Here is a 14,965-nt window from a genome sequence, read left to right as displayed (position 1 = left end):
TCTTGAATTTACTGATCTATTGAAAATTCTTAATGCAGCGAAAGCCAAAAAACTAATCTCTTGGCATGGAAGTAAAATCTTCATCTCACAGGATGTGTCCAAAGCTACAGCAAACAGGAGAAAATAATTTTTGGATCCTTGTCTACAGCTTCGTGACTTGGGAGCTCGTTTTGGATTATTCCATCCGTGTTTGTTCAAAGTAACATATCAAAATAAGACCATTTTATATACCTCCCCTGTAGCTCTTCGTGATTTTCTAAGACTACACTCTACAAACCCTATGGAAACAGCTGGTCCTTCTACACGTTGACTATATACGTTTCTTGATTTATTATGCCCTTGTTCATCACTATTATGATATAGTTGATGGTCCTTCATATACATTTTATACATTATACTATATTGACATGACTACAGGCCCTCTTTGTTAATGTATTGTTTTCTTTTCACAGGTTCCTGGTGTTCTATAATCATTATTTTTGCTTGTAACTTTGACCGTTGATGCGTTCCGTTCCCTTGCTGTGCTGTCTTCAGTCTGTGCTCTCATCACCCCTCCCCTATTGTTCATTCATCTCAGGTATGTTTTTGCAGTCGTCTTTATTTGACATGTACTGTCTCTTCTTTTTTTCTTGAATATTTTCCATCCTTTTTCTTGCTGTTTTCCCATTACTCTTCTCTCTCTTTGTTTTTCTTGTTTTCTTTTCCCTTATATGTACTTTCAGTTATTTATGGTACAAGAACTTCCGCGTATGTATATGGTTATGTGACATAAAATTCAGAGTTGTTTCTTGGAATGTCAAAGGATTTATTAACCCAATTAAAAGGCAGAGAATTTTATCCCAATTAGCTAAATATGACCCAGACTTGGTTCTTTTACAAGAGACCCATTTGACGGATTCTGAAGCTCTGAAACTTAAAAAAGGTTGGGTGGGCAATGTTTTACTTCTCCTTCATCTACAAAGAAAAATGGTGTAATTGTGCTCTGCCATAAAAAAATATCAGTTAAGATTATTTCACAAGACTCAGACTCTTATGGTAGATGGCTATTTGTGAGGCTAAGTATTAATGGGATTATAATAACTATTGGTAATATTTATGGTCCTACTAATTCAGATTATTTTTTGTGGCCTAATTTTACTAAGCAATGTTTGCATTATAATGATGAATTTTTCTTCTTGGAGGGGATTGCAATCAAATTATTGATCCCTTTATAGATAGGCAATCTGTAATTACATTTTCTTCCCATAAAATGCATAAACAATTTAAGGCATTTTTCTCACAATGTAATTTAATTGATTCATGGAGAGCCTGTATTCCTGATAATAGGGATTTTTTGTTTTATTCTCCACCACACGGCTCCTTATCTAGACTTGACTATATTTTTGTTTCTAAATCATTATCCCAAAATCTTATTAACTCCTCCATTGAACCTATGGTAATATCTGATCATGCTCCAGTCATCACAGATTTTAACTTGCTCCCGGTGCATCCCAAATCCAATAGGTGGCGATTTAATAATTCTTTGTTGCTTGATTCTAAATTTTCCACTTCCTTTGGTGCCTTTGCGGAGGAATTTTTCCGATATAATGAAGATTCTCACGTTTCTCCACAATTGTTATGGGATTTGTTTAAGGCTGCGGCTCGTGGTTATATAATAAATTGTGTCTCTAATAAAAATAAAACTTTTAATGCCCAGCATCAAGCTCTGCTTCTCAAAATTAAACGGTTAGAACATCAATAATATTCTTCCCCCTCTAATTTTAATCTACAAGAATTTATTCAGGCAAAATTGCAATTTAATAAAATCTCAACGGATAATGCCTCCTCTTTTCTTCTACGTAGAAGTGCCCGGTATTATGGAGGTCAAAATAGAGCGGGGAAACTTCAGGCTAATTATTTAAAAGTACAAAAGCAACACCATAATGTGAAGTCTATAGTAACAGATACTGGTGAGTCCCTTTTTAAGGATGAAGATATTTTAGCTGAATTTGTTAATTATTACCAGACACTTTATACTCCTGAGTCAGTCCCGACGTTCTTACAGATTGATGATTATTTAAAGAATATTCCAAACCCTAATAAGATGCTTGTTGATCCTACTTCACTTGAAGTAGATATTACTTCGTTAGAAATTTGTAAAGCCCTTCAATCTCTAAAAAAAGGTAAAACTCCTGGTCCAGATGGATTTACAGTGGACTTTTTTCTACATTTTTCTTACATTTTACTTCCCAAACTTTTTCAGCTTTTTCAATTCTTCATCGGTTCTGGATGTACAGGGGGAACATTTCAAGAAGCTTCGATTTGCTTAATTCCAAAGGGCGGTAATGATCATACTTTCTGTAAAAATTATAGACCAATCTCTCTTCTCAGTACAGATTATAAAATCTTTGCTAAATTATTAGCCCTACGTCTTGATTCCCTTTTACCTGCACTGATAAGTAAGGAACAAACGGGTTTTGTCAAAGGTAGACTTGCTTCTGATAATTCTAGAACATTCTTCAATGTACTCAGCAAAGCTCCTGCTCTTTCGTACTCTTTAGAAGCAGTTTCCATAGATGCTGAGAAAGCGTTTGACGGGTTAGACAGGTCTTTTCTATTAAAAGCTTTAGCCTGGCATGGTTTGGGGCCTCTTTTCATTTCATTTATCTCTTCACCTTATCATCCCCAATGGCATTGATATTGGTAAATGGGAAATTGTCCAGATATTTTGTATTACACTGAGGTGTACGTCAAGGGTGTCCGCTCTCTCCACTCCTATTTCTTCTAGCAAAATGTACTGTATCTTCCACTTCAAACTGCTGGTCCTGTGATAGCCCAAAGGTAGATATTTTGCATATCCTTTTTGAATGTCCCCCCACTGTCTCTTTTTTGGAGAAAAGTTTGGTGTCAGCTTACCTCTATTTTTCATTTGCGATCCCAATTATCTCCCTCAGTGCTTTTTCTAGGCAGTCTCTTTGCTGACATTGTTTCAGATGATGATTTAAAGCTGTTGGATCTCATGTTAGCTTTAGCCTTTCAGCAAACTACTCTTAATTGGAACTATTCCTCCAACATTTCCTATAAGGCTTGGTGGAATAATGTTTGTCACTACCAAAGACTAGAAATTGCTTTTACCTCTTTACCTCTTTATGCTGCCCCTCCATAAATAGAGATCTGTATTGGTTACCTTTGACTGATTATCTTAAAGCTGTTGCTTGTAATTCTACTAATTGTACATTGTCTGAGAGTTTTAAGCCACCATGAATTCTTTATTTTCTCTGTTATTAAGTGAATTTAAATTTAGCTTAACTTTATGCCTTACTCTTTTTTTTTAGCTTTTTAAGATCCAATGTATCTTTCTTATTGTAACTGGTCTTGTTCCGTTTTCATTGTTTCTCCCCCATTTTATACTTTTAAAATGTTAAACAGCTTTTACAATCCCTTTCAAAATTATATCATTATCATTGTGACAGATATCTTGTATTGTTATTATGTGATCCATGTGTATTTTGATTTTAATAAAGCTGATTTACCTTAAAAGTGCTGAAACAAATTACACAAAAAAATCTCTTAGATTTCTTTGAACCATTTGTTCATCCGCTCCCAACAGGGAGCGCCTCCTTTGCATACATTATGCCTGGCGCAGGCATAATGTAGCGCAAAGGGTTACAAAATGACACAATGCATGCGTTGTGCCACTTTGTACATTTGGAGCTGCGATTTTGGCATCGTTGGGCCACATTATTGTAAACAAAATGACGCTAATGTGGCACAAGGAGGCGCTAGGAGGTCTTAAATCAGCCCCCTACTCTCTCAGGTGGAAAGTTCTTCTCCCCCTCCCTCAGGCATCCATGGTGTTGGCGAATACTGATGCAACACTACAGCTACATAGTCAATATTTTGATGGGGTCATCTACAAAATATTTTGGGGTTTTACATACAACAGAGTTACATGCTTCATCATTTCTTTCATTCCATTTTAGTGCCTTTGCTTGTTCTAACAACCACATTCATAGAGCTGGACTTTGAACGGTTTTGAAGTACCTACTGTGAAGACTTCGAGCACAGCTCTTAGAATGACCCAGTCAGCTCTAAGCTACTTATCACGATAATCAATACCAGGTCTGCTGTTTAATCAGCTCTGAAACTTCAATCATGAAGTGCAATTGAAGGGCACATGCATTACCAGACACCATGGTATTTACCTGTTTTATAAAGTAACAATGCATCTTAGCTAATGTATGCAACGGATTTATGACAAAACATGTACTGTTTCTGGACATTTACACATCAGATAATTTTGTGCTACAAGCGCATTGACTATCTATTTGATAATAAATTAGTTATTGAGACCTAGATTATCCTTTAAAACAATCTCGCTTTTTTCAGCCTTTACACTTGCTAGTGTATCGCTCACAAGGCTCGCTCAAATTGATCATCTTTTTTAAATTGCACGTTGTGAAACATGACGGCCAAATGTTATCTACTGTGATGTTGCTCTTTATATTTGCAGCTAGGTTTAGGGTGTAGAGAGAAAGTAATTAGGTGTAATAAAACATTCTTATGGCTAAAAAGATTATGTATGTTCAGCCTTACCGAAAAAATGGATCGCATAGTAATTTTAAATGTTCCGTGAGGGAAATGAAAATGAGAAAATGGAATAATTACATAACATTTTTGTAATGCCTAATGATTGCGTAAGAGACCTTTATGACATTAAATGTTTGATTTGGTAAAAAATGTAAAGTAAAATGTAAACATAAACCTAAATCTAGAAGAGACTCTATGTTTTTAGGTCTTGTTACAGACAACTGCTGGTGGTGAAGTATAACTAAATAGATAAAAGAGACTCTGGGTCAGCCTTCTTCAGCATTTGACTTTTAAATGTTTTAAAAGGTTTGCATTTTCTTAAGTGGGCTGTCTGTCACTGCTATGACATTTTGAGGTGTCACTGTCCCATTTGTATTCCCATGACATTTTCATGATCGGATCATGGCATCAAGCGGTCCTTTTGTTAAAAGGGCAGTTCTTGAAAGAGAGTCAGTGTGTTTTCTCTGTCGTATTTATTTTGAGGGCACAACAACTTTGTGATTGTTTATGACTGTACTGTTTGCTCTTTGGTTGCTTAGTAATCTAAACCACCCATTTTTTCCCACTCTACTCTAGATAAAATCCCATAATACGCAATTTAGTACTGACGCAGATTCTCATGACACTAGTCAATACTGAACTGCCAGGCAAATCCCCCCCGGCAGAAGAGAACACAAGCAATCCTAACCCAGTTTCCAGATTGTTACCACTCATCATTTTGGTATAAGTTAGATCCTATGACAGGGCGAGTAACAGGCATCTATTGGCCACTTAAGGTGTTACATCAACAACAAAAGGTGGTATGCGGAGTGCTTGCAATTAGACCAAACCACTAGCAATTACTCAGGCAGCATTCCAGACTATTGTTTTCTCAGTGCAATGGTACAACAGGTGCGCCCATTGTGCCATAGAACCCAAACTGCACCCTACTGGTGCGTCCCAAATAGGCTGAAACCAGTCTGTGGTCCGAGATAGAGGGAGCCAGTCCTGACAGTTTGGGATGGATGATATGCATTGGAGCAGGAAGAATGCTTGTTTGCATGTGGCTGGTTCCCCTCCGAGATAAAATGCTGAGCAAAAAAGGATGGACTGGTGTACGACCAGAGTAATTGCCAGTGTCTGAGATGAATGTAATCATTCCACCCATCACTTTTTTTGAATCCTCAGTTGTGGGACCTGACCCTTTTTGTAGGATCTCCCCAAGATTGTTGCCTTCTGTTGCTGAACCAGTTTTTGTTGGCATTAGGACTCTGTTCACTTTATCTCTGCTAACCATTGCTTAAGTGGATGTGCTCTCTCCCTAAAACATGTTTAAATTGGTCTCCACCTAACTGTCACAGTTAATTTACATGTAAGTCCCTAGTAAATGGTACTACATGTACCCAGAGCCTCTATGCTACTAGTGAACCTGCAGCACCCATTGTGCCACTCACTAAAGTAGCATTTTAAAACATGTCTCATGTCACTGCAGCCTGTAGTGTGGTTTTAAGCTGACATATTGACTTGGCACAATAAACCTTTTACCAGGCCTATCCATTTGCTATTACTACATATAATCACTCCTAAGGTAGGGCCTAAAGGCTCATAGGGCAGCGCGCATTGTATTAAAAAAGTAGGACATATGTTCTTAAGTTTTACATGTCCTGTCACTGAAAAACTCTTCAAGTCGTTTTTCACTGTTGTATCCCTCCCATTTGACTAGGTCACCTTATTACATTCAATAAGTTATAAATTTGTATTGGCAGCAGATGGAAATATGCTGCTCACACTCAAATGAATTGTAATTTAAAATCCTCCTTCATGGTAAAGTTGGATTTTAAGTCACAATTCTGAAAATGCCACTTTTAGAAAGTTGATGTTTTCCTGGAGTAACAATTTGTGCCTTCTGTCCTGGGTCATATGACTGTGAATGGCTCTGCTGTTGGGGTTTATGTAGTCCTCCAAGGCAGTGACACATGGGACCATGTGTGGGCAGTTTGGGCCATTTTGCCAGTGTGGCTTGGATCTGAGGAGGGCCCAGGCTCGCTTTCAGTTCACAGGGCTTTGCCTCCAGCACAGGAACCTGACACAACCCTTTTATCACCAGAGACTTCTTGAAGCCTTGACAGAGGAAGGGAAACAACTTTCCAGAACCAGATGTGGAAGTAGGGTAGGGTGTCCCCCCACACACAAACGCTGGCACCAGATATAATTATCAGTCTTCCAGAACCATTCGTCATACCACACCTGGACCTGTGGACATTACAGAAGAAGGACTCCCCTGCTGCTTGAAGACTGCCTTGCTGCCTCAGAAGGAACACTTGACCTGCTTACCATCATAGCAGGCTAAACTGACCTACTCCAAGGGTCTGTTGGCTGACCTTTTTGAGCTACAGGGACACAGCATGCTCCAGAGGTCTGCAGTAATTGGACATGACTGCGCCCTGCTGGTCTTGCTGAAGTGCCTACATGATCCCCAAGAGGTGCCCCCCATGTCCTGCCCCCTTGACTGGCATCAATCAACTCCTCTCAAGAAGATAAGGTGAAACCCGAAGTTTTAGCTTGCTCACTCTGATACCCTGGCAACAGAAACAACTGCAAATGCGATGCTCCGGTGAAAATCTGCACTTCGAGCTAAAGCAAGAAATGACCACCAAGGTGAAGCTCCAGCAACAATTGTCTGCATTGCCAGACCAGTTTCTTGTGCTACAGTGACAACAGCCCACACTGCCTGGCCTGCTCTTTGTGCTACAGCAATGAACATCAGTGATGATCTTACTCATCCGTATGGCCTCCTCTAGCACAAATGGAAGTCTTTGCGTCTGACTTTGCGAAGGTAACTATTTCAGAAGAACAAACCTGGTCCCCATGTCCGACCCACATTCCATCGCAGTCTACCTAAACTTGTGACTTTCCCCCAGTCTAGCACAGCCAGATGATCATGTGTGGCCCTTTGTGTTTGTAGGTGCTATTCTTAGATAAAGCTTAAAACTGCATATCTCCAGTTCTACAGATTGAATAGTTGACTTTGTTATCATTTTATTTATTAAAATGTACTTTATTTTTCTAAATCTGTTTACGATTTTTCTTGGTTTGTGTTTTATTTGTGTGCTCCATGCACACTTTACAAATCCCTCCAAGTTACGCCTGACTGTCTTGTATAACACTACAAGAGGGTTAAGTACAGGTTGATTTAGTAACTTTAGGGTTTCACTTTGGCAAGGATTGTGATTTGGCAAGGATTGTGGTTATTATTTGAGGTGGGTTCTCATCCCCTTAACTAATATCCTAATCTCTTGCATAATCAAATACCTTAATAAGTGCAAAGTGGCATAGAACAAGAAAGGGACATCCTAGAAGGAATAACTGACAAAGGGCAGAAAGGTTATTGGCCTTTGATATGAAATCTTATTGAACTTTCAAAGGAAATCCTAGATTATTCTTTCATCAATATCCTTGAAATGGTTGCCTGACATTTTGGTTTGTTGACTTATTTCAGTGAAAATTGTTTGCAACATGGACTGTGAAGAGATGAAGGCTGTCTCCAACAGTAGAGGTAACTGGGACTTTTTAAGAAAAGCTGCTTAAAAGTGTTCTGGCCAATTCAGGTGGTTTCTTTCTTTGCCCCGTTCTAACCAAACAGCTCATAATTTGTTTGGTAGCATCCACACTCATCAAAGACAAATTGGAAAGCCAAAATGGGAGCTTCTTTGTTGCCCTGAGATGCAGCTGTGAAGATACCTGTGGGCAAAATGGAGGGTACAAGAGAGTAAGATATCTCATACAGAGTGAAACCTGATTTGCAGAAAGAGTTTGAGTCATAGGTAAGAGGGGGTAAAAGAGCTAGATTTTGGCAATATCTGCAGACCTGGGGCAGTTACACCAAATATGAATGGTTGCCTCTGTCAGGTATGATCAGAAGTAGATCAGAGTGTGCAATCACTCCATTCCACCAATCCAGGGACGGAGAAACAGAAACTTAAATATGAATACCTTCTCCCACAGTGGGTAGCAGGAGATCTGTACCCATGGATATAGAGGTCCTCAGTGGCTGCTAAATATTTATGTGGAGGAAGCGATGAACAGTAGGTTATGTGAAATGGAAGTCAAATGTCAGTCTTGATTGGGGAAATGTTTAGGCAAATCATGTGAGTAATCCTCTCCATATCTCTCTTCTTTCTTACTTTATCTCTCCACATAGTATATTATGGTTGTTCTTTCATTTAGATGTTATGCACTAACCGTGACAAATATTTATCATATTCTGAAGGTCAAGCTGCTGTTTAGTGACAAATAAAAAGGAGTCATTGTGCAGAAGATTCCCCAAAAATGTGTTGGCTGATTGATACAGTTTTAATCAGAAAAGTCACATTTTGGGAGCAGAACAGAAAATGTACCACATCTTCTCTAAATTATCTCACAGGATGTCGCTTACTGTTTTATTGAGCTGGGACTGTGAATAAGTCTTTCACTATTTTACTTTGAAATACCCTCCTTGATGGGGCCCATGTTGTCACATCTGCTGATTGGAAGGCATTTTCCCATTACTTTATTTCATCTACACTCAGCCTCTCATTTCTATAGAGTTTTCTTAAGGGTTCAGACCTTTGTGTTTTGTTGGATATTTTCTAACTGCCTTTTTAGAGAATTGGATTGCCTGCTTGCCCAAATAGAATTGAAAGGATTGTGCCACCCCAGTGAGATAGGAGAACAAGAAGGCTATTTGGGTTTCAGCATCAGAAAAGGACACAAATCAAGAGATAAAGTGTATTTGGATCTGTATGATGAATTGTAGAAATTTCTAGGCCTCTCCCCCATAATACTCTGGTGAGGCTCAAGGTACAGAAGGCAATACTACTAATATAGAATTAGAATTTGTAGAAACTATGGAGGAGTTGAATTCACTAAAGCAAATGTAGTAGCAGATACAGACATGGTTTGTGAAATAGAAGAAGTAAATATACCTCCTGGTGCAGGGTAAGACAGAAAAGGGGTCATTCACGTTTGCATTTGCTTGTAAAAAGATTTCAATGATGCATATTTGGTCAACATTATGGTCAGAAGAATCTGGACCTGTTTCAAAGTCTTAAAGATGGTGAACAGCAAACCTTGAAGTGTGTCCATCCTGCTAAGACATTTGAAATTACATGGGCCAGTGATTCTGTTAGGAATTGGATACCCATTCTGGACCAGAATGCAACCACTCACCACCCACATTTTGATACAGTTGTTGATTGTGTCACCATGAACACACTGAGGTGAAAAGTAGGAAGGGGCTAGGAAGAAGGCAGATGGGACTAGAACAATGTCAACCCTGTAATTCTTTCCTTATCTATAAAGCTCCTTTAGAAATGTTACCTTATATTCATAAACTTATATAACAACTTGATGAATGGGGTTCTCACTACACGGGTACCTGGGAATGTCATCAGAGTTGGTAATGTAGTATGAGTAGCACTCACCATAGTTCTACTCCCTGGAGGAAATACTGCATAGGTGGATTAACCTAAAGGTGGTGACTGACTACCCTGTGGTAAAGTATAGGGAAATGTAAAAAATAAGTTTCTTAAACTTGAAAAAAATCTATAACATTTTTAGGTTACATTTAAATGCATTTTTTCTATTTATTGTAAAAGTAGAACCAAACAAAATAATGGTACAGCAATATTAACATATTTTAAATTTAACATTTGCATTTTTTGAATATATTAAATTAAACTAGAATTATTTTTCTATAGTCTAAACTAACAAAATCCCATTTAAAGAGAGAATATATATGTCTTTATTATTTAATAATTATTATTAAAAAGTAGACATCTAACTAATTGCATGTAATGTTTTTATATTTTGATTGAAGTCAATGTTACATTTATTTTCAATTTCAAATATGATTATAAAAGTATTCTAAAATTAAATTGAACTATGTTGATTTTTTTGTTTTTTTGTAACATTAACCTCAATGTATCCATAGTTTTAACTATTTAAATAGTTTATTTTATTTTAACATGATTTCAGATGAGGTTTTAAGTCCCAACCTCCATTATGTTTTATGGGAGGGTGTTGCTGTACCTGTGGTTAGCCATACATAGTAATGTTTGAGTCCTTTTTGGCTGTTATAACTTTAAATGTGAAGTTTGTGAATAGCAAGGGCTCACTTTTTTGTGGATCAGTGCCTGGCCCTCCCCAAAGCCCTCTTAACACTCCCTTAAACCTGTCTTACTTTTCCCTAAACTCCACCTAGTTTGTACTAATTATGCCACCAATTTTTAACCACTCCCATATTGATGACTAAGTTGTGAGGTGATGGCCTGAATCACAAAAGTAACTTATGCTCTTGAAAAATTTGACACTTTTGAGTACATTTACTATATTTGTAGTAACTTACATTTATGTAGTAAGTCATTATCACACATGGACAAGCACTGGTACCTCAACACCCTCCCGTAGGAAATATTAGTGGTAGGAACTTACTAGAAAAGTGTAAGTTACTACAAAACTGCAGTTTATGAATAGCATTTTGTAGCATGTTTTGCAGTACTACAAAACATATTATGAAGTGTAGTTTGTGAACTAAGCCCTTACCATATGTGAAGCTCCCCAAGGAACACATAATAGAGGTGGAGATTTAAACTTGCAGATTTGTGAATTGCATTTTGTAGCACGTGAGTTGTACTGCTGAAGTACCACTTACTACAAAATGTAGTTTGTAATAGGTCCCCTAAAGTGCAACAGTGCAGATGATAACGAAGGCAGCAGTTGGGGCAATACTTTATTAGGGCATAGGGGCAAAGGCCTCTTTAACAGTGTGTCTTGATAGAGGGTAGTAAGATTGATACCGGGATCAGGGCTGGGGCTGAATCAGGACAGAATATCAAAATAAAAAGTTCGACATTAGAACCCACAATTATAAAAGAACAAAGATCTCCCCCTTTCCCTCCTGTTTGCAATTAGAAGAGTTTATGGAAAAAACTTCACAACAGAGAAGTGGCTCCGGATGTTAGAAACGAGTAATAAATTAATTAAAATCTATCTTTTCATTCTTTATTTACTTAATGTAGTGCAGCTGTACATTGTATAAGGAAGATTACTATCAAATCACTTGTATCAATAAAAGCGAAACTTTTATAAGGCATTAAATAGGAAAACCCTCTGCTCCGGTTTTCACTATTGTCTTCCCTCAATTGATGAAGTTACTACGAAATTCATCGTACTAATAAGATACTTCAGGCGCGCTGCCTAGAAGCATAAGGCTCCAATGTTGCAAACAATGTCCCAAAACATGCACATGAACAGCCACAGTTATTTTCCCCTAAACATTCATTAATCAAAAATGTTATTTTTTTTATTTTTATGGATTTTTATTGGGTTACACTTTATATCTTTCTGTTGAAAAGGAAACGGGGCTGCAAGGAATTGGCATCAAAAGCAAGCAATGGATTTAATTATAAAGAAAAACAAATGCATTGGTGCAGGTGCCCACCTCAAATAATAAGTGCATCGAAAACCTCTTTTTTGATTTAGTATTTTGCCTTGCATTGCTTCTTTCTCTGCTGGATAGAAAATCACAATGGACATTTATATAACCTCGACCTTGTTAATCTGTGTAAATTGCCAGTCCCTGGGGAAGATAAGAAAGGGTTTGAAGTCATCTAATAGGTGTTGTGCTGAATATGATATTGCAAATATAAATTTACAATAAATCCGGTTGCACCTTACGTTTAAAAAGGCTTTATTTCTTCTAGATCCATTCTAGAATCCCACGTGCACAATAATGTAATATGAATTTCCGGAAATTAGATTATCAAAAGAGGATTTCGCTGCTACCATCCAAACCGAGAACAGATAAAAAAAACTGTGTATGTAGGAAAATAAATAATCATTCGAGTTAAGTGTGAGATAAATAAAAATTGTAGAAGTGAGAGAGAATAATGAGAAAAACAATTACATAAAAATTAAAATAACCTCAAAGGCAACATAGGAGTTAGAGTAGTCTTAACACCTTTACCTGGTAGTTAGTTGCTAGATAGCCACACACGACTATTATGTGCATTGCCTACATTCCACTGGGCGTTATAAGCAAGAACACGCACAGCAATGATTATCCCAAATAAATGTCAAAGTTTGTTTTCCTTAAAGAGTCACATCATGGTCAAGATTCCGGAACAGAGAAAGCCGTGTCAGGGCCCACACAAAATAACAGATTACAACCAAAAGTTAGTTCAGTGAATAAAACTATAACTCTGTCATTGGAGGCAATGGGTCTTTTATCCAACAATTAAAGTAGGAGAAAGAACTGGTTTACGATTTTGATTAGAGTGAATGTAAGAGAGAAATGTCGGATTAGTTCGTTGGATCCAGGTATGTTTGTGGGAAAAGTACCGTAAAGTGTAAATATGGGACGAGCTTTGGAGTGTGGCTTGAAGTTACATAAGGGGATTTTTAAGGCTTTAATGAGGTCCATTTGTGTGATAATATCAACAACAAAAAATCAACTCCATTGAAGAGGAATTCGTTGTAGCGGGTTAATTGTGGCGCACAAAATAATGTTAATTAAAAAGGCTGTTATAGTGGTTTGACATGGAAGACTTTCTATAATGTTATTTTCTGTAACAGCTTTTTCTGGGTGATGCAGAGCCCCTGGCGAACGATGTAGATCCCCTAGTGACCCTGTTGTTTAAGCCCTACCTAGCCGTCAATGGTTAAATTAAGCCTTTTGTCTTTCACACAGGTACGTTTATCAACAAAGATTCTTGTAATTTTGGAGAAGTAGTTTCCAATTACATTTTACTGCAGGACTCTTCTGTCTTCTCATGAGATCTAATAATTTCAAACTTCTAATCTGGCAGTGCAACAAACTGGAGCATTAGCTGAGGGGAGAAGCTACCCACCACAAGGTATATTTAATAACTATCTTTGTTAAGGTGAATCACTAAAATCACTATATTAGCCGGAGCTCAAACCCCTGGAAGCTTTGGCATGGAGTGGACAGGCTTAACTTAGAGGCAATATGTGAAGTATGTTTGCAGTACCAAAACAGTGATAAGGTCAAAACACAACATAAAAAAATTCCCAAACCAATGCAGAAAATTGAAATCTAGTTTAATAAATAAAATAACAAGTAAATTACTAAAGCTATGAATCAGCCCCTTTGTGTCTGAAATGTAAGTCCTAAACCTTCAGAGAGCAAAACAACAGACTGTGGCTGATAAGGTCTCCAAGAAGTCAGATAGCCTTCAGATGAGGCCCTGGTGAAACTGTTGATGTTCAGTGGGAAAGCTCAGAGCAGGAGAAATTTAAATTTCATTATCAGAGATAGTGTCTTGCTGGCCCAATACTTTTAACACCTTTCTGAACATTTTTACATTTGCACCTAGTCCTTGTTTTGGGACTCTGTTTCCAGGAGGCTGTGCATAGCCATCTACCTTCTCTGCGAGGTCTTGCTGAATTGGATTTGCTGCTGGATAAAAGCTTACAGTGACGAAAACCTACATTTTCAGCCATCCTGCAACACACTTTCATCAGATCGGCTGGGCCAATCTGTCCCAGTCCTCTAGAGGTCTTTGAACAAAACGATTCTAACTTCCAGGTTTCTCAGGATGTTGTGAGGAGTTATATATTTTACATTTTACATGTTTAAGCTGACATTGCTTTTAGCAGTGACATTTAAACACTTAGGCTTGCACAATATTATTCCAAGAATACATTATAAATGCTGCTTGTTTCTAGTTAGCCTTTCTACATATGTAATCTGTACATTCTGTTCAATTCGAGGAACACAATACACAATATCCTACTGCTTGCATTGCCAGTTTGGAGACTGCTTCTAACATCTAGACATATCACTTCATCAAAGCTGTACCTGTAACACAGTGTGGCTTTGATTACATAAATGATGCACTGGCCCAGGAGAGTCAGAGTGGCACTCCAAAAGTGACTGTCTTGAGACTGATGGCACTGATCTTCCAGTTTGCAGAGAAGAATTGCCATCTACACTACAGGGGTATTTCCTGATTTAGTTCTCCAGATGTGGGAGCTAAGGCGATCCACTTAGATCGGGCCAAGGTAAAAGATGCACTCACTATGCTCTCAGTAGATTGTTATTGATAGGTAGGAATATCTAGAAATCGTTTATCATGGTTGGATTGTGTATTTTCTTCACCATGTTCACAATGCTTAGAACATTGCTTTGTTTCATCTGCTGAATTATTGCAGTTCATTCCCTCTATGCAAGGCTACGACTGTTTCAATAAATGTATTGAAAACATATTTCATATCTCTTTTGTGTTTCACTTGGGCATGCATGAGTAATACAATGAAAGGGTCAAATCTATTTTGATGATTGGGGATCAACGTGTCATGCTCAGGTTGCTATAATCATCTGCCACTCTGATAAGGTTAGGGGTTTGGGTGAGGTACT

Source organism: Pleurodeles waltl, chromosome 3_1 (assembly GCF_031143425.1).
Source record: "Pleurodeles waltl isolate 20211129_DDA chromosome 3_1, aPleWal1.hap1.20221129, whole genome shotgun sequence".
Classification (NCBI taxonomy): Eukaryota; Metazoa; Chordata; class Amphibia; order Caudata; family Salamandridae; genus Pleurodeles; species Pleurodeles waltl.
The sequence above is the reverse complement of the archived record's forward strand: the minus strand, read 5'-3'. Positions refer to the sequence as shown.